At 41.4% G+C, this 25,307-nt stretch overlaps 1 protein-coding gene and 1 pseudogene across 1 annotated transcript in view; both read right to left on the bottom strand.

Moving 5' to 3' along the window:
- LOC145403615 (popeye domain-containing protein 3-like) overlaps positions 1-25,307 on the bottom strand; it is a 592,299-nt gene that overhangs the window by 433,675 nt on the left and 133,317 nt on the right. The gene's annotated exons all lie outside the window — the stretch shown is intronic.
- Positions 23,073-23,191, bottom strand: LOC145403839 (5S ribosomal RNA; annotated as a pseudogene).

Raw genomic sequence — 25,307 nt, 5'->3', positions numbered from 1 at the left:
ATCCAAGCAACTCAAATGAAATGAACAAAAGCTGAATTCCCGTTGTGGTGAGTGGACGCGACGAGGCTGGAGAGGGGGAGGAGACAGGAGGGAGGGAGAGAGGCGAGTGGCAGGCGTTAACAGTTGCCAACATAAATTCCAATTCCTTTCATTGCGATAAACTGCGGCACCACGAGCAATGGCGCTGAAATGCAAACCCTACCAACTTTTCAGAATATTATGTTGGAGTGTAATTAGTTTTCGACAAAAGTGTGGATGGATATTATTGTTGTGAACTGTACCTTATAACTGCCACATCTTACCTCACCACCACCGGGAGTCATCTGGACCAACACGTACCTGAAATAATAATAATAATAATAATAATAGTCGTTGTAATATTAATAGTAGTAGTAGTAGTAGTAGTAGAAATAATAATAATAATAATAGTAATAATAATAATAATAATAATAATAATACATTTGTTATAAGTGCTCGAAGTAACTTGTGTAACTTAAGCATTTTAGTCCAAGGATGTATTATGATCTTTTTTCCAGACATCAGTATTCATGTAGGCGAGACCATCCGAAATAGAGGGCTTCGATACAGGATTCATTAACTCTTTCACTACTTGGGTAATCTCCTTAACTGAGCAAAATGGTCTGGTAGCCGCTAGGATGAAATCAAATTGACGTCGCTGGGCTGAAGGGGTTTATTTTGTATTCCATTACTAGAGCCCTTATCTACGAGAGAATTCCCTTAAGCTTAATACATTAGTAACGAGAATAAAATAGGAGCTGTCATAATAACGGCAGAGTTCATGGAGATAATTTTTACCCATTCACTAAGAGAAGCCACCTAAGCTTAACACAATAGCATAACGGTAAGTAGAATAATAAGGCACTGTAGGCTACTTGAGTGGTTCATTAATTTTTCAATATCCTTTTTATCCACTTAACTCTGAAAATGGTGTGTGTGTGTGTGTGTGTGTGTGTGTGTGTGTGTGTGTGTGTGTGTGTGTGTGTGTGTGTGTGTGTGTGTGTGTGTGTGTGTGTGTGTGTGTGTGTGTGTGTGTGTGTGTGTGTGTGTGTGCTTATGCTTCGGTGCATAATTATTACTGCAAAAATCATTCTGATCGTACATTAGGAATGACCCCACCAAGAGTACCATGGAACGGGACAAGAACCAAAGTACGGTACAAGAACTCGGCAATGCTGAACTTGCCACAACTACCTTTTTTCAAGTGTACATGCAGTGCGGTGGAGATTAATCCACCTCCTTGATGCTCAACGAGTAGGAAAAAACAAAGATTGCAGACGTGGCCCCACTTCCACTGGAGTCCTTGCTTTGACTCCTCTAACCCTGAGGCGAAAGTTCAGCTGACTGTACAGCCTTCTCCAACACTGACAACCCTAAAAGCGGCGGAGATCAACTTACAGTTAGAACACGTAGGAATGTAGACGGTCTCGGTCTACCCTTCAGGCTTCCGCCACCAGACATGGAGATAGCATCTTCAGGCACAGACCTCGCTTCAAGTTATCAGCAAAAACTCTCACCTAGAGTGGTCCAGAGACCGTCACTCTTTCAGGACCTCAATTCTGGTGTCTACTTTGGCTACACCAGCGGCACGCCATCACACAATTCCAACCATGGCGACAGGCATTGCTCTCTTTCAGAACAGAAATCGGCACATCATAATGTCATTCTATCTCAGAACAACAACCCCTTGTACCAACCGGCCCCCTGCAAGGACACGGCACCTGAGATCGGCCACCCGCGCCGTATCCTTGCGTATTCTGGTTTGAACCAAGGTATCCATGATGAACATGCCCAGCAGAGGGCATCGCAGTGAATACCTGATTTTGTACCCTGTACACCTACACACAGCCACCCATGCCCCGACGCCATTCCAATGTCTCTCCGATATTCCATGCATCTACAGTACATTGAATGTAAACATGTATATACTACCCTCTTTGCCGTATGTATTCACCTTGTTGCTTGACCAAATGATACGCGGGAACTACTTTTCAGGGAAAAAAAAAAAAAAAAAAAACTTTCTTCTTTTATCCATCTTCATGCATTGCCCCAATACTCTTGCAAGAAAAATGTGTGAATGGTAACTGTACTTGTGTGTTTCTCCTGTGTTTCAAGAATACTCGCTAAGCCTACATAAATACCAATTAGATTAAAAAGCTTATAATGGACAGTCCATTATACTAAAACACACACACACACACACACACACACACACACACACACACACACACACACACACACACACACACACACACACACACACACACACACACACACACACGAACGCACGCGCGCGCGCGCGCCATCCCTGTTTGGCTAAAATATATTAAGAGAGGCAAATACATTAATCCACTAGGTGAAAAATGCCTTAAAAGATAGAATCAAAGACATAATTTCGTAGGCTCCTTGTCCTGGACCCGTACCAGTGTTATGCCCCTCACTTGCTGTCACACACCCACACAGCCCTCACTTTGTCTCCCTCGCACTGAACCCAGGAGTTTCATCGAAGAATGCGTGTTGCCATCAAGAGTTCACTATAACACTGTGTTGTGGCTAGGCCCAGAAGGCTACGAACTATGGACGTCGAACCAATGGGGAAAATGTTCCCTACAAATGGGTCAGAGGTGAGATGTAATCATCCCCCTGTAGTTCAAGTAACCCGGAAAAAATACGAAATAACCAGGGCAATACTTGCAGAGTTTACACTGAAAATGCTGCTATTTAGAAAACAGGAAAGCTGAAACTTTTGAATTATAACATTAGAATATGTAAGCTGATACAATCCAGCAAGCTAAGCTTTCAAAATGAGAGCCAATTTGATGTAGTGGTGCCATATTTAATTAAAACAAATGAGTTGTGTTACTTTTCAAGTCTTCATGCTACCTAACTTCCACTTTCTCTGTTTTAATAAAGTTTATGTAAAAATAACTGAATCAATTCATTTCCCACGGCGGCAGCTAAGTATATTTAAACATTATTTTCAGAAGCCATTTCCCTGGGTGATCACCATATATTTACGCCAAGGCTGTGAACTTTTGTTCTTGGCTATCCATTTCCTGGGTATGTACAGAAGGTCCTCTCTCTCTCTCTCTCTCTCTCTCTCTCTCTCTCTCTCTCTCTCTCTCTCTCTCTGACGCCAATCTCACTTTAGCGCCCCATAGAGGGGTGTGGATGGCAGTGCATTTAGCTAATAACCAGAGATTGTATGGCACCCTCTCTGGCATATGAACACGCGTATACACATTTATGCAGTCTACACATGTTTATACCAAAACATATTCAAAACAATAAAAATATACATGCGTGTTTATACGTTATATCAGTGGTTCTCAACAAGGTGGGGTGGTGAGCAATTTCCTAGGGGGGCCCGAGGACCTAGAGGAAAAATATTGGTCTGGACAAGAATGTGTGTGTGTGTGTGTGTGTGTGTGTGTGTGTGTGTGTGTGTGTGTGTGTGTGTGTGTGTGTGTGTGTGTGTGTGTGTGTGTGTGTGTGTGTGTGTGTGTGTGTGTGTGTCTGTGTGTGACGATGAATCACTGATTTATATATCGTATTAATATTCTATCTCAGCTCCAGCCTTCAATGCACATTATTCTTTGTACTCAGGTAACAAGCTGGTTCTATCCTTCACTCTGTCGCCTGGTCACCTTCCTGATTTTTTTCCCCATTAATCTGGCCGTTTCGAGAGACAGTTAAAGATACCAGGGAGTCATACTTTTAGACGAACCACACCCAGTTATGTGAGCTGCAGCACCAGAAAGTTTTCGTTCCTAGTTTGTACGTAAATCTATCCTGCCATTTTCGTTTGTACGTAAATCTATCCTGCCATTTTCACTAGTTATTTAAAATTTCTCCAACTTCAACCGCTAATAACTCGCCATGTCCATAGGTGAAAACTTCCTGTTTCTCCAAGTGGCTGATGCTTAATTATGTGGACCAAACAATGAGAATTATTTGTACATCGGTAATCTGAAAATATGCAAATTGGTTTATGTTCTTAAGGTAATTTGGAAAAGAAAAATCAATTACCAATAAACATATGTTAATTTGATTGATTGTTAGGTGCTGTTTTACGACCATGTGTTGACGATATTTATGACCTTGTGGAGCTGTTTTATGACAATGTTTTTTATGACGTTTTTTATTTCCTTTGTTTTTCCTTCCCCCATTCATTGTCTCAAAAAAACATTGTGGAGGCGTTTGTGACCAAGTAGTGATGCTTCGTGACCATTTGGCAGTGTTTCTGATTATAACCATGTTGTTCTGTTTATGACCAAGACCGTGTGGTGGTGTTCTTGACCATATATGTGATGCTAATGACTGTGTGGTGGCGTTAATTACCGTAAGTGGTTTTCATTACCATGTGGTGTTGCTTATCATTTGGCGGCATTTATAAACATGAGGTGGCGTTTCTGACCATCTGTAGGTGTTTATGATCTCTCTCGTCGGTGTTATGATAATGGGGTGTTTTATATGATCCAGCGAAGTCCATAAACAAGTGTCTTTCTTTGTGAGTGCACTCGATCTCAAGAAAAAACTACAGGAAAAAGGTAATGCTATGGTGATCTGCATCTTCCTCTCTAATACGCTCCCTTGCATTCGAAAAAAGCAGCAAAATATCAGTAACAAAATTCTTAACCTGCTGGGGTTCTTTATGTAACATGCATTAGTTACAAATTATACAAATCCTGTGTTTCCGTTTTCAATGAGGTAGTCATTCCGTGGTGGCAAGAAATCTGGCGGGTCCAGTACCAGGTTATATTAACATTCCTCATTGCACGCGAAAGGCTAATCCAGCCTGTATTCAGCTGGGTTAATGTCTTTTTGAATATCCGGCATCCATAAGAACAACAAAAATTCAGAAAAAGATTTTTCGAGTCTGATGATGGCAGGAAACCATGAGGTGGTGGGGGGTGGATATGTGGACTAAGGCTAGAGGGAGGCACGCCCCGGAAAAAGTCGATAGCCTCTGCATTACATGATGCTAGAGAGGCACAGTACCGTCAAGTGGTGACACCGATACAGCGAGGCAGCTCTGCTAATTTAGCGTCCCTCAGTTATCTCTCTATTCCTTAAAGAAGGATTGTGGACTACAGAAGACAGGCAGTTTCGACCTTCAGTCCTCAAGTTCACATCCAGGTGAGTCATGAATTGCAGAAACAACTACTACTACCATCACTACTACAGCCTCACGCGACCTCCATACATTTGAATTTGTATTATGAAGAATGACATTGTCTTCATAGTGCAATCCTACTACTACTACTACTACTTCTACTAAAACTACTACTACTATGCATTATGTGTACAATTAATGATCACTTTTACATGGCTGCTAACTTTAAATGCATATGATTATGCATGCATGCGCAAAACACAGTATATACCAGCGGTTCCCAACCTGGGAGCCATGGCCCCCAAGGGGGCCATGGGACATTGACTGGGGGACCATGGGCCTTACTGGTAATATAAGATATTATAAGGTATTTGGTCTGGGTAAAACCTGACAGAAATCAAGTATGAAATATACCTTACTGTGCTAGTTTAGCCTTAAGTATATTGGGGTAATTACCGTTTTCTGCACAATATCAAATATTAAAAATATATAAATATACAATCTGAGTTACATAGGGGCCATGGAGCTTCTCATAATTTTCTCGGGGGGCCACAGGACCAAAAAGGTTGGGAACCACTGGTATATACAGACATACAAACATCCACATAAAGCTACATCCATAACACTCCTTATGCACATAAGCAGAACTGAACACACACACACACACACACACACACACACACACACACACACACACACACACACACACACACACACACACACACACAACACAATCAGCAGTCTAGATCCTCCATAAATTAGATAAAAATCCAATGTAAAATTAGCAAAAACTATTACAACTTTGTCTACCTCTGGGTTAAGCCTATTGGAATGTCCACTCACACGTGAATACAGGAATACTCAATTTAAGACAACAGAGAGTCAGGCAAAATTTATGTTAGAAAATGATATTGTCAGAAAAATACTGAGGAGATACAAATTATTTGCATCTCCTCAGTAACACAACAATAGCCCAAAAAATATAGTCATCCTAATATAACTACTATAAAATTTGTCAACTTACGAACTTATTTCATATATGTGTGATCAGTTTGTTCAGCTCTCACCCTATGTAAATTGATAATACAAAATGAGTTATATTTACGCTGATATACTGTTGTAAGACTTATCTTTTGTAATTTAGATAGGGATGCATCGCGCTGAGATACTGCCTTCCCTTTGGATACCCCTTTTAAATTATTTGTATGATGCTGTATGTATGTATTCTTTTGACGCTGCCCCTTCACAGGATGAGGTGTGGGGTGTCCAATAAACTAGCCCCACTGGGGTCAAATCAAATCTCTCTCTCTCTCTCTCTCTGAAAATATACTTATAAGCTATAAGTCTGAGAAAATTATGAGACAAAAATCTCGAGGTCGGTGAAAATATAAATTACGTACAGTTTATGACGTCATGAGGAACTCTTCGATATTGTAGGAAGCTTCGGGATAATGAGAGGATATGAGATTATGAGCAAGTGAGTTTTCAGAGCGGATATGCTGGAGTCCTTCTGGAAATAGTTAAAGCTTTGAAGCTGAAGCAAGTAAATTACGTTAAAAATCGCCGAGGTTCTGGCAGATTAATTATGAAATAGCTTTCACTGAGGTCGTACAGATAATTAAAATGCAAAAGGAACTGATGTTGATATATATATATATATATATATATATATATATATATATATATATATATATATATATATATATATATACATATTGGTGGGATGGATGAGAATAAAATGGTACCAAACAATGCATTCCATGCAAGTTCGAAAAGATTTTAAAAAATAGCTTGACCTGTTTCCGTCTGGTATGAGCTGGGTATTAGACTCCTTCCACTCACGAAAGCATTCAGAGATACGACGGTTGTTTTTGTTTATCCATTTATTCATTTATTTTTTACCTATCCTTTTTTTAGTCTGCAGTCAAGTAGTATATACCTCTGCTTTGGAGCTTACTTTCCTTGTCTCTGTTCACCACCACCATCATGCCGTATTGGTTCTAAATATAAGAACCGGTAAATTATGTGAAAGTGCACAGTAATACGGTGAAATAAGTAATTATGTCTCTGTCACCAATCAGACCGCAAAGTTTGGGCTCCACCTCAGTTTTTTTTTTTTTTTTTTTTTTTTTTTTTTTACCATTGGGGTCGAAGCCCCTGGTCATTAAGGCATATATATATATATATATATATATATATATATATATATATATATATATATATATATATATATATATATATATATATATATTCAAACCTTACGTTATGTACCAGAAAAAAACAAATTAACCTAAAGTTCCTAAAACTAATAACCTAACGGACAAATCGCTAACCTATACTAAATCCTAAAAGGCAAATAACTAAACCTACAGTTATGATAAAAAGAAAAATACCTCGACCAAGAGAGCTCCATCGACTGCAGATATGTAATGCCTTTCTACATTACATACCTGCATTCATCACCTGGTGATTATTAGCCGAGGCACAACCTAATACAGGGGACATCAATATATGAAAGGGAACCAGACGAGTAAGGAACATTTCCATACACGTCAGCTATCGGCCCTAATTAGAATAACTTAAGCAAGATGGTATAGTGTATTTACATAATATGTACAAAAAGTGAAGGTGATCTAAATAAAATTGGTCTTCATAATGCCTGTAGGACTGATGTAATTCCAGCAACTGTCAGTAAAAAATGGGATGCAACCCATATCTGCTTGGCCAAAGATATTTCATTAGTCCTTGTCTTTCATTCGCCATTTTTTCTTTTCCACACCTCGCTTATTCACACTTTAGCACGTCATTAAACTTCTCGATCTTCCATGCATCCTCCTTCTCTCAACCTTAGGTATGCGCAATCTTTTTCACTACAATCCTCATATCCATTCTCTCAGAGGCAATACCATCCTGGCACATTAGTTTCTTCCCTTTGATCAGAAGACTTCATACGTAATATCTTTCGCGAATCTCTATATTTTTTATCCATCCTTCGCAAGCCACATACATGCCATAGCAGTCCCCATTTTCAATGCTCTCGCTCTTGATTTCTTATACATATATCACTCTAACGGCTTACATTCAGGCGTTACTGTAGGGACTAACAAATCTCCAAGCAGTTGTCATGCAGTCTCCTCTGTTCAGATATACAGTATGTATATATATATATATATATATATATATATATATATATATATATATATATCCTTCATGGTGCCAGTCCTTATGCCATTCTATTCTTCACTTCCTTTACACACTCACTTCTCTTTCAGGCAGACTCCTCTTTTTGGCAGAGCACCAAGGTACTTATACTCGTTCCCCACTGTCAGTCCCTCTCACCACTCGCCAACACATTATCCTGTTCATTACCTCTCCCAACCATTTTGCGTTACTCTCTTTCGTTCTCTCTTCTGAAAATGTCATATCAGTCTGTTTTAAATAGTGGTGTTACTTTTCACTTTTCATGTGCACGAACATCTCTGGAAGCGGCTCTTTTCATCTATCTCTCACTAATGATTTTCAAAGGCAGATGCTACACTCCAGTAAACTTTAGCGATGTCAGCGATGCCACACCGCACAACACAAAGGGCGTTAACCGAAGGGCCCTGAAACTCCGGCATCTAGTACTTTTGTAACTGTTCCTCCCAGTTTCGACTGAAGGAGTGGTGATTGGGGAAACTTTATTTTTATTATTATCATTATTATTATTATTATTATTATTATTAATTATTATTATTATTATTATATTATTATTATTATTAATATTATTATTATTATTAATATTATTAATATTATTAAGGGGTTGGTGATTGGGGGAAATTTATTATTATTATTATTATTATTATTATTCCATGTCCTTTCCGTGTTCATAGTCAAGCAAAACATAATCTACTTTTCTTGTGTTCCTATGCCAGACTTTGTGACTGAATGCAGGTGAGAAAGCAAACTACCGGGAAATCATGAGTGTAAGTTGTTAGGTTGTGTGAATGTCAGGCACCGTGGGGGCAACGATACGGATCCCAGAGAGGCGGCTGGAAGGCTATACAGTCACATAATTTCACCAAGGGAGCAATCTTGTCACCTTCACTTACACATTTTAGACCAGGTAGCCCAGCCCTAGAACCTACGCTTACATGGGGTGATATGGGGTTGGCTCTTACAGCATATGAGAAAACAGACGTCTAAGCGAGCAGGAGAAAGAACTGGACACTGTAGGTTAGCGAGGAAAATTATGAGCAACTGAAAATTTGTGAGTATGAAGGCACAAGAGAGCCATATTTGTGTAAAAGCTTTGATACTCATTTCCCAGGCTGGTGCACGGACGTAATGGTGCCTATGATGGTATGGTGCCATGAGGTGGTGTTATGGTGGCGATACAGGCGTTGTAATGGGAGTCATGATGGTGTTGATGGTATTATGCACTTTACTACAATGACACCCTTTAGATTCTTTTGTTGACATAACCAGACGACTCTATTCGATTATGAGAAACCCCTCGTGATATCAGCGACCGTAATGATACTGGTGATTGGAAAGGCGCAAGTGACAATAATGGAGATAGAGGGAGATGAGGTAAAGGAAATAGGAAGAGCAAAGCCATGAGGTATTGAAGGAAATAGAAATAAGGAAGTGGAAAGACAGAGAAGAAAATGAGAGAGAAAGGAGAGAAAAGAGAAGGAAAGGAGAGGAGAGATGGGAGGGAGGAAAACGAGGAGAGAGGAGAGGAAAGAAAGTGAAGGATGAGAGAGATGAAATGGATGAAATAATGGGCTGGAATTAGAGAGAAATAAAAGAGAAGAGTGATGTTAGGGAGAAGAATGAGACATGAGGAAACGAGAGAGAGAAGTAAGGAAGAGGACGGACGGGAGGGAGAGAAATAGTTGGAGGTGAAGAGGAAAGAGAAGCAGGGGAGACGATAGATATTAGAAATGGAAGTGAAAGACGGCAAGAATAAAGAGAGAATGCGGAGGAGAAGTGTGGGGTAGAAAAATATAGGAAAGAGAAGTAAGGGAGACGAGAGACTCTAGATAAGGATATGAGGAAGGGAAAAGGAGAGAAAAGGGAGAAGAAAGACGTACGGAAAGGAATTAAAGGAAGGGAAGTATGAAATAGAAGCAAGAGAGAGGAAGGAACGTAAGGGCAGGATATGAGGAAAGAGGAGAGGGAAGCAAGGATAAGGAGAAATATATGTATGTATGCAGCATAGTTACAGCAAGCTTCCACACGGACGGGCTGCTCTACCATGCACATTCAAGCCTTGTTTTGCGGGTCCTGAAGGGTAATTGATCCGGAGCGCCAAGCAACACCATTTTTTTTTTTTTTTTTTTTTTGTTATTTGGGAAATTGGCCTAACCTTCCCCAGTGCTCCATGCATGGGTATAGGTTTGGAAGGCTTTTGGAATGTAGGGAGAGACGTGCGTGTGGGAACTGTGTTGAAGTGACCGCGTTTCGAGAGGGTGCAAACAAGTAAGAACACATGAAAGGATAAGTCACTGCACCAGCCTACATACTCGTACCCTCCCTCCAAGTGGAACTGAACGAAGACCAGAAGGACTATACCTCTTTTTACTCTAGATGACCTAAAACTGTCTTCACTTCATCTTCACTGCCGAGTTGTAACAAATATATTAACACTAGAGCATCATGGTGGTCACGAAGAAGTGCCATGGGAAGGATGTAGAGCCACAGTATCGTTTATTTCTTCCACTGAACTACACGATATAGGATGCAAGTGGGGCGAAAATTTGGGCCAAGCTCAGGTGAAAGTGCTATAGAGTAGTAGAGTCCAGGTGATCCTTAAAAGAGAGGGGAGGACTGAGGGAGGAAAAGGGAAGCAAGAGAGACGAGAGATGCAAGGGAAGCAAAAAAAAATAAATAAATAAAAAAAGCAAGATAAAGGTTAAGTGAGAAGAAATGTGGGGAAGAGAAGGCAACAGCTAAGGAAATAGAGAGAAGTAGAAGAAAACATGAGTGAACAAGGACGAGGGTAAGACCATGAGATGTATACTCGCTGACACCTTTTCCTTAGCGGTTTGTTTCGTACGTTCTATCTATCTATCTATTGCCAGACGCCTTAATCCTGTACGGGGTGGCCACAAACAAATCGTCCACGTAGCCCTGTCCCCCGCTATTTCACTGCCCTGCTCCCAACTCACACACCCTTCTCTCATATACCTCTCCACTCCATCCCTCCATCTCATCCTCGGCCTCCCCCTCCCTCTCCCCCCCTCCACCTCACTCACATACACTCTCTTCGTCAGTCTCTCACCATCCATCCTCTTCACATGGCCAAACCACCTCAGTGTGTTCCTCCTAACGCTTCCTATCACATCCACATCCACACCACAATGCTCCTTTATATCCTAATTTGTCAGCCTGTCTCTCCATGTGACTCCACAGGCTCCTCGTAAATAACTCTTTTCCACTGCTCTCAATCTTGACCTGTGTCCTTCCAACAACGTCCAAGCTTCACTTCCATATGTCAGAGTTGGTATCACAATAGTGTCATGTAGTAACTTTTTCACTTCCATGCTCACTTCCCTGTTTCTTATCACTGCTTTCAGGGAACCAGCAACCTTTCTTCCTTGTTGTACCCTTTCAAACACGTCAACCTCCAAACTTCCATCCTTACTCATCACACTCCCCAAGTACTTAAACGTACTCACAATTTCCATTTCCTCATCATCCAACCTCACTGTACATTTACTGACTTCACCTCTCTCAAAGACCATCACTTTACTCTTCCCTACATTCACCTTTAGATTCCGTTTCTTACACACTCTCCCAAACTCATCCACCAAGCCTTGCAGCTCCCCTTCGTCTTCACTTAACAACACAGTATCATCTGCAAACAACAGTACAGGGAGTTTCCAAACACTACCCTCTCTCACTAGGGCCACTCCCACATCCACTGCCCTACCTTGTATCTCTTTTATAACCCCATCCATATACAAATTGAACAACCATGGAGACATGACACATCCCTGTTTCAACCCAACCTTCAAACAGAAAAATTCACTCAGTTCACCATCCACACGCACTGCAGCCTTAGCACCGCCATACATACTCTTCACAGCATTCAACGACTGGCAGTTTGTAACATTTCGGTATTCACATAGATTCCATCAAGAACATACAAGAGAACATCGACATTCTCTAGCTTATGACCCACTCCCAATAAAACCATCAACGAAGAGTTGTCCTGATCATGAAAGAGTTAATGATAACCACAGTATTACATTCTGCCTCTTCTGACTCATCAACAACTGCGTTAACTGTATAAAATCGTCTATCGTTGGGTCGAATATAATACTAGAGTTCTCCCGATCATGGGAGAGATTTAGAAAGTTAGGGTGTAACAGGTAAGATAAATCCCCTAAGGGAAGTTGTGACGAAATCTGCTACACCAACTAGAATATGAATCAGTGCGGCAGATAGCGTCAGTCACCATTGTTGAGAACCTTCACACTGGGATAAGCTTCTTCAAACGACCTTCATCCTATACACTTACAAACAACGCGTCTTTCTTACCCTCCCATCTTCCCACTTTCTTTTCTTTTTCTCTTGTTTTAAGGTCTTATCCTTCCATGGGTCTTTAGTTTTCTGCCTGTTTTCTACACTGCCTTCACAGTGGTAGTTGCCTGTAGATATGTATATAAATATTTTTGTTGTAAACGTTGCGCTAAACTCTGTCTAAAAGTGCTCTCACCCACAGGCGACATTATTCAGCTTAAAATAGTTCCCCCCCCCCCCAATGAAGTCTCTCTCTCTCTCTCTCTCTCTCTCTCTCTCTCTCTCTCTCTCTCTCTCTCTCTCTCTCTGAGGGAAGAAGCATGTGTGTATTCCAGGATTAACAACCAGTAAAAAGTAATTCGTGAGCTCGTGACGAGCGAGCGACCGCCATGTCATCAAAGTTTTTCTTGGTGATTTCCCTTTGTGATTTCACCATTAAAACATAGCAAAAACCATTAACATAAAATATAAGTGGAATCTCCAATATTTCATTTCTACAGCTGATGACAAAATGGACAATGTTACAACGGAAAATCTTTTTAAGTTGACTTCGTAACTGAGGCGTTCATAGATTAGAACCGAACACACCATTGGAAAACTCGAGATTCCAAGGGGTTCCTACGCCTTTATGGGTGCGTTCTTATTTCATAGCAAAATATATTGTACGAACGTATCATATGCAGGAAGAATTTGAACCCTGCTGCACATAGGAGTAAAGTTATTAGCTTCTGCTTAGCCTGACGGTCGGGTTGGGCCGAGCCGTTTATTTCCAAACTTAGCTGAGGGTAAACATAGCTCGCTCTCATCGCTCGCTCGCTCGTAATAAGAGAATAGACAGTATTAAGATATTAAGATAAAATAAGAAAGTAAGAATGGAGGGAGAGGCGGGAGGGGATTCCGGGACTGACAATGACAGGAGAGAAAGTAAGATATTAAGATAGAGTAAGCATCAAAGGAGAGAAAGAAGGGGGTTCCAGTAGCTGATGTCTTTACTGAGGTCTAGTGTTCCGGGTGAAAGCAGTGTCCCCCCAGTTCATGTCGGCAGTAAAACCTTACCACTGGAAATAAAACCATGACCCCTGGCAATAACCCAATCTTCTTACATCTTCCTCAACACGCTTTCATTGCTTCCATTTGGCTGTTTTGTGTCCTGTACGTCATATAAGGGGCCCTGAATCTGCCATAATTTGAGAGTTGACCTCTCTCTCTCTCTCTCTCTCTCTCTCTCTCTCTCTCTCTCTCTCTCTCTCGGGTGAAAGAGACCGAGTGGGATTCGCGGTGCTGAGAGATGCAAGGCGGAGGACAGGGATAGGGTGAATAGCAGGGTGAAAGGGATTAATGGAGAAGGAGGAAATTGCAGTAGAATGAGGGAGGTAAGGGTAAAAGAGTGATGAAAGAGAGAAGGAAGGAGGGAAGTGACAGAAGAGGAAGGAAAGTAATTGAAGGTAACTAGCTGAGTGATAGGAAAGGAGAGTAGGAAAGTGAAAAAAAGGGGCAGGGAGAAGGAAGGGAGTGCAGACCAACTAGGACTGCGGAAGGAAGGGGCTGACAGAGTGAGCGAGGAGGGAAAGAACTGGAGTGATGTGAAGTAAGAGAGTAACGGGAAAACAGAGCAGCAGAGAGAAGGGTGGAGTTAGAGTGAATGGAGGGACAGGAAAATAGTGAAGCTTATCCAGTGAAAAAGAAAAAAAGAATTAAGAGAAGATCAGTGGGGTGAGCAATACAGTGGACGAAAAAGTAACCATAATGGGATAAACCGAGATGTATAAAGGAAGTAGGATGAAACAATTATAAAGAGTATGCATGATGACATAGACAAAGACACGAGGGGCTGAAAGAACTAGATCACTACTCTAACTATAGTCGTAACAAGTGCTCGTGGGCCCTTGGGGCCCCTCGCACTTATTCCTGCAGAGGGATCTCGCGCTGCGCGCTCCCTTTCTCGGGCTTCGCACATGTTTCCTCGCGCTTCGCGCGCGCGTTGGGATCATTTCAGGTAATCCGAGTCACGTTTATGTGCTGTTCTAGTCTAACATTGTCACTTGGATTTTTTTGCAGCTAACCAATTGATCGTGTTATGTGCAGCTTCGGGACTGGAACCCAAGTTGTTCGAACGCAAGTCCGAAGTTCACACACAGACACACGGCTACTGCTATAGTATATTTTAGTTGTAGCTATGGCCACACACACACACACACCGGCTACATGTATTTTTGTTTACATGTAATGCATATAAAAAGAATCGTAGGAAAATCAGGCTGTACAGCACGTTCAAACAGAACTTGACCTACATCGTAAAGCTTTCGAAACATTAGAGAACAAGTGCCTTTACTGGAATTGTTTCGTCGTCTGGTGGTTCTGAGGCAGTCTTTCAGCAGTTCCTCTCTCTCTCTCTCTCTCTCTCTCTCTCTCTCTCTCTCTCTCTCACACACACACACACACACACACACACACACATACACACACACACACTTTCGGGTCTGGAATCAGTTTAAAGGTCTAAATCGAAAATCTGAATATGAGGTCTCAAGATATCTGGTCTTGGTACATGGATAATAATTATGGTAACTGTATCAAATAACTGCACATTCATATATTTCTTGGAATGAGTATGTTGATGATGCTATAACCGTGAATAAATAAGGCTTGTTATGGTAAAAAATAAATCGCGTATTAAGTTGCTGCTTTTATGATCCCTCACGAAATGTGTGGCTAGGCAATAACTTACACTATCTTACTCTCTCTCTCTCTATACGGTATATATACAGTATATATGTAGAGAGAGAGGGAGAGCAGAGGTATGGAAGGAGAGTAGGAGAGTAGCGAAAAAAGAGAAGAGAGGGAGGATATATATATATATATATATATATATATATATATATATATATATATATATATATATATATATATATTATATGTAGGGGGTAGCAACTTTTATGATCTCTCATGAATTGTGTGGCTAGGCAATTGCAAATTCTCTCTCTCTTTCTCTCTCTTTATATATATATATATATATATATATATATATATATATATATATATATATATATATATATATATATATATATATATATACCTGAATCTGTCTGTCTGTCTTTCTCTGTCTATCTATTTACCCATCTATCTGTTTCTCTATCTATCTTTATCTGTTCGTCTCTGTGTCAGTCTATCTATCCAACTACCTAGCCATCTATCTATCTATCTATCTATCCATCGCTCTACCTGCCTGTCTCTGTTTACCTGTTTTTCTATCCATCTGTCTATTAATCTTTCTATCTGCCATACCTTCTTCACGTTGTCACCATTTTTTTTTCCTCTATTCTCTCCTTTCCCTGCCTTTCCTTTTTACCCACTGACCAGCCTGTCCATCTGTCTATCTATCTATCTGTCTGTCTATCCCTCTCTCTCTCTCTCTCTCTGTCTATCTCTTTATCTATCTCTATCTGTCCCTCACCACACACCAGCACCCCCACATCCCTGGTGTCAGCTGTGTTTATGTTCAGTCAGAGCTTATATTAATGTCGCCCCAACCAACACCACCGCAGATATCAAAACACACACCAGCTGCCACACAGAAAGGGGAGGGGGATGGAGGAGGGGAGAAGGGAAAGAGGAGAGGGAAAGTGGGTTAAGGAGGGAAAGAAGAGAAGAAAGCAGGAGAATGAGGGAGAGGAAAGTAAGAGACTGGGAAGAGCGGATGGGAGAGGAGAGAGAGGAAGGGACAGGGGAGGGGAAGAGAGTAGTGGATGGAAGGAGAGTAGCGAAAAAAGAGAAGAGAGGGAGGATAGAGGAGAGAAAGGGTGGAAAGGAATGGAAGGAGGTAGTACAAAAAAAAAATGAGTAATGGTAAAATGACGGGAGATAGTGAACAGATATAGGGGAACAAAAATGATGTGAGGGACGAGAGCGGGGGAAGGAAAAGGAGATGGAAAAGGCACTGAAAGAGAGAAGGAAGGAATGGGCTGGATGAAGATGAAAGGAGATTAATGAAGATGGTGCAGAAAGGGGCAGAGGATGGTAGATATAAATAAAGAAGGAGGGAAGGGGCATACAGAAAGGGAAAGGTATGGATGATTTTGAGGATGGAATGGGAAAGAAAGGACAAAGGAAGAGAAGCGAAAATCAAAGATATATGGGAAAAGAAGAGAAGGAGAAAGGAAGTGGGGAGAGGAAAGGGTGGGAAAAGAAGAGAAGCAGGAAGGAAGGGAAAGGGTACGAAAGCTGAAAAAGAAGGAATACGGAAAAAGGGAGAAATAATGAGACAGAAGGGTGAAGAAAGGATGGGAGAGGTAGATGTGGGGAGGGACAAGATGAGAGGGCGAGAAGGATGGAGGGGAGATGGGAGGGAATGTATAGAAGGAGGGACACAGTGCAAGGGAAAAAGGAGAAAAATGCAGAACAGTAAAGGGATATGAGTGGAAAAAGAGGTGAGAGTGGAGAAGGGAAAGAGAGAAAAGACAAAGAGAAGGAGAGAGAGAATACTGGAAAGCAAACATGAGGGAGAGAGGGGAATGCGAGGAAAAAAAGCAGACATGTAGGTGGATGTGAACGGGAAAGGGAAACAAGACAATGTGAAAGAAAACGAAACTGAGGAAACAAGGAAAGGGACCAGGGGACATGTAAAAATTTGAGGAGTGAAAAGAGAATCTGTGGAGGTGGAGGGAAACAGCAGAGGTAGTGGAGGAAAGGAAGGAAAAGAGGGAACGAGTAGAGGTGAAGAGGAAGGAAATGGGGGAGAGAACAGAGAGGTGACAAGAAGGCAAGAAGGAAGGGAAGGAAAGGAGCAGAGATGGGGGAAGAAGGAAAGTGAGAAGGGCGTGGAGGTTAAGGAGTGGGGAAAGGGAAGGAAACAGTAGAAGTAGGACAACGAGAGAAGGACGGAAGTTTACCACCCTATCCCACTCCTTCACCTCCCCAAACACTCTTTAATCCTCCACCACCCCATTTAAGTCCATGATGCTGCTACCCTCAAAAGATGACAGACTGAATTTACTCCTTCAATCTGATGTCCCGTTTTCATATATTCTTCGTCATTTACGCACACAGCTATAATCAGCTTAAGAACAATCAGTAGCAGTGAAGGAATTAAGACTACAGCAAACCCCTCCAGTTCGAAAGATCTTCCCTAATCTCAATGAAGTCGTCTGTAGAGATGAAGAATACATTTTAAGATACATCGTTGGATTGAAGGGGTTAAGGTGGCATTTGGTTAGTCTAGGAGGTGGAAAAATATCAATCTCTTCAGGCCGAGGACGTCTTTATCGTTTTCTTCCTGCAACCACCTCACTAATTCTTTTGCCTGTGGGGGCACCATCCATCATTCATAGAGTCTGGGGGCATCTCTCTCTCTCTCTCTCTCTCTCTCTCTCTCTCTCTCTCTCTCTCTCTCTCTCTCTCTCTCTCTCTCTCTCTCCCCCTAAAGATCCATCTAGCTTTGTATTTCTCTGTCTGTCTGTCTGTCTCTTAGTTTTCCAGTCTTCACATCACCCTGTCAGTTTCCCACATCTTTGCTGAGAGTAGTGTAACCATGCAGCCTCGGAGCTCCCATTAACCCATTAACAAACATATGGTTAATCCTACATACCCAAGTTTACCCCCGCGTAAATCGAACAATCTAAATTCCTGCCATTCTTCTAATTAACATCATTACTCTCTCCAGCCCCTTCCTCACTGAATAATATGAATAAATGAATAGATAAATAATGATGAAAAAAATAACAGTGAATGAATATAACTAACGATGGACATTATGCTCATTAAGAAATACAATGACAATAACATGTGCATAATGAAAATAAAGAATCGCCACAAAATCCTACATAAAAATTAAAATCAAGTAACTTCAAAAACAAATTATACGAAAAGAAGAGAGCTCAAACAGGGCAAAACCCGCTTCCTACAATTGGCCTAAGGTCGAAAATTTAACTTTGCCCTGTGACCTTGACCTTCGATCGATGGTTCTCATAATCGAATTGCTTCTTCCTTGCCTGACTCCCAGACCTTCCGCCAAGTTTGGTTCAGATCGAATCGAAACTGAGCTGAATATCCCTTGTGACCTGGCGCTTTCATCTACTGTTCTCAAAATCAAATCTTTTCATTCTTACCTGACCCTCAGTCTTTCCACCAGTTTTGGTTCAGAACAAATCAACACGGTGTGAGTAACAGGGTCGGACATTTGACCTTGCCCTGTGGCGTTGACCTTTGCATGACTGTACTAACAATAGAATTCCTTCACGCATGCCTTACTCAGTTTTCCACCAGAATTTGAACTAAAGCAAATGAAAGACGTTTAAGCTGACTTTACCATATTACCCTGACCTTTGATCTAGTGCTCTAAAAAAATAATAAATCAAACCCTTTGGCAGACCCTCAACATTTCCATCAAGTTTGGTCCAAATCACCTCAAAACCCTATTTGTTATTTTACTCACACAAACACAAACGGGTAGAAATTTGGCGTCGTCTTGTGACCTTGACCTTTGCCTGATTGTTATCCAAACAGGATTCTTTGTCCCAACTTTACCCCCAACCCTTCCATCAACTCCAATAAAAACCGAATCAAAGCTATTTTTGTTGATCCATACCTTTCTCAGAAACACTGAGCCTGATTCTTGGTTGATTCTCAACCCTTTCACCAAATCTGGTTAAAACTGGACCGAAACTGTCCGAGTTAATAATTCATCACATCCAGTCAGGCACACATATCATCGATTTCGTCCTAACAGAGCCACACATACCAAGGTTAGGACAATTCTGGTCCAGTTAGGTCAGCTCAAGTCCTATTAGGTCATATTCTGGTCACTTAAATAAAGTCAAGTGCTTCACAGTCATTAAGGTTCACCTAAGGTCATTCAGGGCACTCAGGTACAATCACGCCCAATAAAATCAGTTCAGGTTCAGTCAACAGTTCATCTTCATTCTAGTCATTGTGGTTCATTCCAGCCATGGCCAGACCCAGGCAACATTTTTTATTTTTTTCAGGTTGCATCAAGTTTATCAACTCGATTCAGGCCAATATACTCCGATTCCGGTCACCTGTGAAGGTGTGTACACAAACTCAGCCCCGTGGGTGCAGTGATTTTCGAGATATGATAGTTCAGGTTTATTAGATCCATTCAGGTCCTTTTATTTCCATCACCCTGAGTCGGAACAGAGCAAAATGGTTTCAGGTCATGTTTATGGAAAGCCGTATCAAAAATCAGCATTTTGAGTGCTGTTTATTTAGAAGTCATTTCGAACGTATCACGATCCCGTGGGATGAGCAGAGATGAAATGAGGGTGTGTGTTGAGATGGTGGTTGGTGGCGAGCCCTACGGTAAAAGTACACCGTGTGAATATGGACGTTGTAGGTCAGTTTGTAGTCGAGACAGTCGTTTTATGATTTGCACATCATAAGAGAATTTGTGGGTAAGGTGGATGATGATATGTGTGGAGCAGTGTGGAATGTTGATCAAGGCAATGTAGATTATTTCAGGCCATGCTACGCCAAAAAATCAGTCCCCGTGATGCATTGGTTGAGATGCTAAATCAGGTGTATCAGAAATAGATGGTGTGGGCAGAGACAAATGGTGGTATAGACTAGGATGGTGATCAGCAGAAAGAGACAACGAAGTAACTATAAATGCTATATATGTAGATCACCTGGCAGGTGAGCCAGTCATTTTTGTGATACTCATAATATCATAGCAGAAATGGGTGGCGCAAAAAGAAAGGAACTGATTGGATAGGCTGTGATGGTGGTGGGTGGTGGGAAGTACAGTATATTGTGTTGAATGGTATTGTAGGCAGGTCGGTAAAATGTTACGTCAAAGGTGGTGAAGCAAGAAGTAGACAGGTGGGTCAGGACGGAAGCAGCACACCCAATGAAAATCAGCTTTGTATGAGAGGCGATACTGACGGTGGGAACAATTTATTTTTGGAAATTAGAGGGAGCTAGGAAAAGGGGTGATAAAGAGCTGGTGGGACAGTGAAAGATTGTAGTGCAAAAAGGCGGGACACTCTGTGACGGTGGACGTTGTCGGTCGTCCAGTGTTAAAAAATTAAATTTTTCTCCAAGCAGAACAAACAACAAGAAAAGGACGCGAGTCTTTTACAACGCAGATAAAATTACCAAGTACGAGATACCATAAAGGAAAATTCAACAAAGGCACAATCAGACCAGCACAACAGGCACTAAATCCCACATCCCCCAAATGGAGCTGAGTGGGGTTGATGACACGGGTGAGAAAGTGACAGGTCAGCTATGGGTTTCCTATACTGTAACAACCTCGACCGACCTCGTTCTCCCCCGCCCCCTCTCCTCTCTCTCCCTCCCCACACTGCCCCTCGGCACGGTGCCCCCTTCCTCACTGACAAACACCCTCACTACCACCTCACCCTCTCACCCTATCCTTCACCCTCGTTCTCTCCCTCCCTCATTCACCCCTTTCCTCGCTCTCGTTCCCCCTAACTCACTCTCACATATCTCTCACCCTTCCTTCACTCGCTCACACCCCTCTAGCCCTCGTTCCCCTCTCCCTGACTCACGCCACCTTCACCCTCACTCACACCCTCCTTTCCTTACTCTCCCCTCACAAACACTCCGCCACTCACTTTCCCCTCACTCTCGCTCCCCTTCACTCCCTCCCCTCACTCACTCACTCGCCTCGGGAAATGAACTCGTTTTGGTTGGTTGGCCTTTTGTTTTCCGGAACTGATGTGAGACCAAGTTAGAATGCTGTTTTGTCTATCTGTCTATATATCTATCAACAGGCTGTCCATTTGTCTATTACTCTAGTCATGTTTATCTAGCTGTCTCTTTATCCATCTAGTCTTAATGTATCTGCCTATTCTTGCTTATGTCTACTGTATTTTCTGATTATGTATGCCTAGTGCCTACGTTCCTATAATTCTATCTTTGTCTTTCAACACAGATATATACTTATGTCTATCTATTCGAATTTTTCCGGAGTGACAAGGACAAAAATTAAATACGTAAATAAATGAATAAGTAAATAAAATGTTTCCAAGCCTCCGCATTGCACCACCCTCCTGCCACTACAAGCTGCCCTCCCTCATGGACCCTGCCGCTTGATCTCTAAACTTCGCTCTCGGCCTTACTTTCCACAATATTCCTCACAGACGTATTCTATCTGGCTTTGGAGATTCCGTAACTCCTGTTCCTTATCGATTTATTCTCCATTTTACACCACATATTCTTACTGTGGGCCAGAAATTAAAACAATAGCGATATTAACACGATATAAACAAGGCAGAGGAGAATGTAAAATGTGATAGGCAAAATAAATCGCTAAGAGAGAGCCGCTACGAAGCCTTCTGTGCTACCTAGAGTACGCATCTCAGTCTCAGCATGTTCTGTTAACTGACTGACTAAATTTTCCGGAAGATTACATTAGGACTGCTTACTAAATTGCCCAGAATACGAAACTGGGATTGGCCTACTCGCTCAAATTTTCCGAGAGATTAAACTTAACAGTTTCACGAAGATTTTCTGGAAGTTTATTAATACTGGGCTAGCTTATTATTTTACCCTCTCACGATCAGAACAATTCTAGTTTCCTATTCCAGTTGACTCCAAGCGATTTTATTCAACTGGGATGACCTGTGAATAAGTGACCTCCTTGGTAACGTATCTGTTTTCATTCTCAGTGTTGGAGTCACAGAACTGGCCACACACACACACACACACACACACACACACACACACACACACACACACACACACACACACACACACACACACACACACACACACACACACTTACAGATATAGGCCTAAGGTTGTTTAGGGTGAGTTCCCTCTAAAATGTTCAAAAGTTTCTCATGTGGGCCTATTTTGAGAGGTTTGGTGTACCGCTCCCTCATCCCGTCAGTGGTGCGATGTAACTTACGTGGTCGTAAAACTACTTTACATCGTCATGAAATTTTGTCGGTAATGCAAATAATAGTAGTAGTAGCAGCTATAATAATAATGATAATAATAATAATGATGATGATGATGATGATGATGATGATGATAATAATAATAATAATAATAATATTATTATTATTATTATTATTATTATTATTATTATTATTATTGTTATCATTATTATTGTTATCATTATTATTATTATTATTATTATTATTATCAAACTATTATTATTATTATTATTATTATTATTATTACTTTAGTAGTAGTAGTAGTAGTAGTAGTAGTAGTAGTACCAGCAGTAGTACCACTAAGCAGGAGTAGTATCATTATCATTATTAATAAATATGATGATAATACTTTCCTACCGGTGAATGGAGGGGCTAAATATTTTCATTCATTCATTGCCAGACGCCATGTATCCCAAACGGGGTGGCCAAGGGCTTAGAGTTAATTGTTTTACAGGGAGAGGCACTAATCCTCCACCAACCCCACTTGACACGTAGGGAGAACGTTATGCCAACAGCATCTGGTGTTCCCAGGCGGTCACCCATCCAAGTACTAACCAGACCCAATGTTGCTTAACTTCGTTGATCGGACAGGAAGCGGTGTACTCAACGTGGTATGGCCATATATATATATATATATATATATATATATATATATATATAAATCTGACATATTTAGCAGACGTGGGGTAATCGTAATCTGTAATCGTATTCGCTTGTAATCGATTACAGACTTCTGTGTAATAGTAATCGTAATTGATTACAGTAGGTATGCATAGTACCCGAGCTCACAGTAAGTGAATCTCATTGTACGCGAGGACCTATTTTTTATCGAATTGTAATGTATTTTTAATAGTATGTGAATTGAACTTGTAACACGCGAGACAGCAGGGAAGAGTGGCTCAAATCCGGAGCTGAGAGCAAGAGAGCTGAGAGCAGGAGACTGCAGAAGAACAGCCAGCACCACCACTGATGAAGAATGGAGACTTGTCGATAATGGAGATCGGCTGGGTAGTGTGTGCCCTAGATAAGTTCAAAGAAGAATTGAAGGACATCGAACACTGTCAGTTGCGATTGGTGGAAGTGATGACTTCACTGGACAGAACCTTCTGCTACTACACAGACAGGCACAACCAGGTTAACAGACGGAAGCAAACCTTCATCACACATTTCCCGCGGCCTCAAGAAAGTGAGGAATCACTCCCTTCAACTTCAACAGAACCATATCCTGGGGAGGATCAAGAGGATGATGCAATGTCTGAGGTGTCAGAAAGACTTTGAAGGGATTATGAACAAAGTGGGTGCATTTGCTAGTGAAAATGTTGAAAGTGGTGGTGACGAGAGTGGCGAGGAAGGTGGTGGGTCGGGTGCTGCAGGAGGTGCACACTAGGTGCCTCACCCTGCCTTGGATCCCCTTCTTAAGTCCATCAAGCTTGTTGTCCTCTTGAGTTAAGGTGAGCAGCCATATTCTTGTTGGTTTAGTAAAATCATATCCATGTTGATTTAGTAAAGCCATAATCTTGGTTTACTTTATTAGGTCATACGTCTTAGATACTTTCCCTGTACAGTACAATACTGTACTCAGGTCTGAAAGGAGTCTAAAGGGTTGCCCATGAAGGGAGGTGCTGCCCATATGTAATTTTTCCCATAAGTCTATGTATTCACAGTACACAAATTCCTAGTAAGCGACCCCGTCTGCCGCCCATAAACTCGCGGACTGTGTGTACCTACTGTACTTAGGCATTTTTTTTCAGTCACAATCGTAATCAATTACTCTCAAATTGTATACTTAATTATAATTGATGTTGATCATTTTCATGATCATGACGACGACGATGATGATGATATTGAAATTTAAGTGTGTCTATTGACTGCTTATTTTTGCATGCACTGATAGGTGCTGGGGAGCGGTCTGTTGTCTTGAATGTTTGGACCTCTCTCTCTCATTATATTTAGTAAAGGAATCAGTTATTAATATACAGTGCTACACGGCTCAGGCGGCATCAATCTGACTATTTAACCCACCCCGTCCCGTCGACGTATCGGAACATTGCAACATTTTGCATTTGCCAGTCCTGACGACATACTGGTATGTCGTGCAATTGCAAGGTCCCTAATTTGCACAATTTTCAATTTTCGCATGTGATTTTTCGTACGTATACACAGGACACCTTCCTCTATTCCTCTACAAGATGCCAAGCAGGGACAATGCCTTACACCGCATAACCTCCACCCCTCCCCGCACGCCATTGTCTCGGCAATTCACCTGTTACCAGTGACCTGGCCAATAAAGACATTCAGGGCCAGAGTGATTCCCCAATCGATGACAATGTGGAGGACAAAGTTTACATAGCATTAGAGGAAGAAACAGTCAGAAATGATGATCAGGTAATGTGGTAAAAGAAGGTCAGGTATGGTGATGAGTTAGTGAGTGAAACAGTGCTTAAAATGGCTATATTACTGTTTGAAAACCAATATACTCCCATACTACATATAAATTCGTACCAAGTAAATAAATAAATACTGTTTATGAGTGGTGTGAAATAGTCACCCTCCCATAGAACTCGTTTTCTTTGGTGCCAGCCTGTTAGAAAACTCAGTCAGGTAAGGAGGTACTGCTATCTGGATCGAGTCTTTTAAACCTCAGGTGAGCGATTTCTCTATGAAATTTCGATGTTTCTCAACAAAAGAGGAGGTTTTAGCCAAAAAAAAAAAAAAAATCGAAAATACCTCGGGATTGGGGG

The sequence above is a fragment of the Coenobita brevimanus genome, chromosome 61 (assembly GCF_032717465.1).
Source record: "Coenobita brevimanus isolate Jiangsu-jjx chromosome 61, ASM3271746v2, whole genome shotgun sequence".
In the NCBI taxonomy this organism is placed as follows: domain Eukaryota; kingdom Metazoa; phylum Arthropoda; class Malacostraca; order Decapoda; family Coenobitidae; genus Coenobita; species Coenobita brevimanus.
The sequence above is the reverse complement of the archived record's forward strand: the minus strand, read 5'-3'. Positions and strand labels throughout refer to the sequence as shown.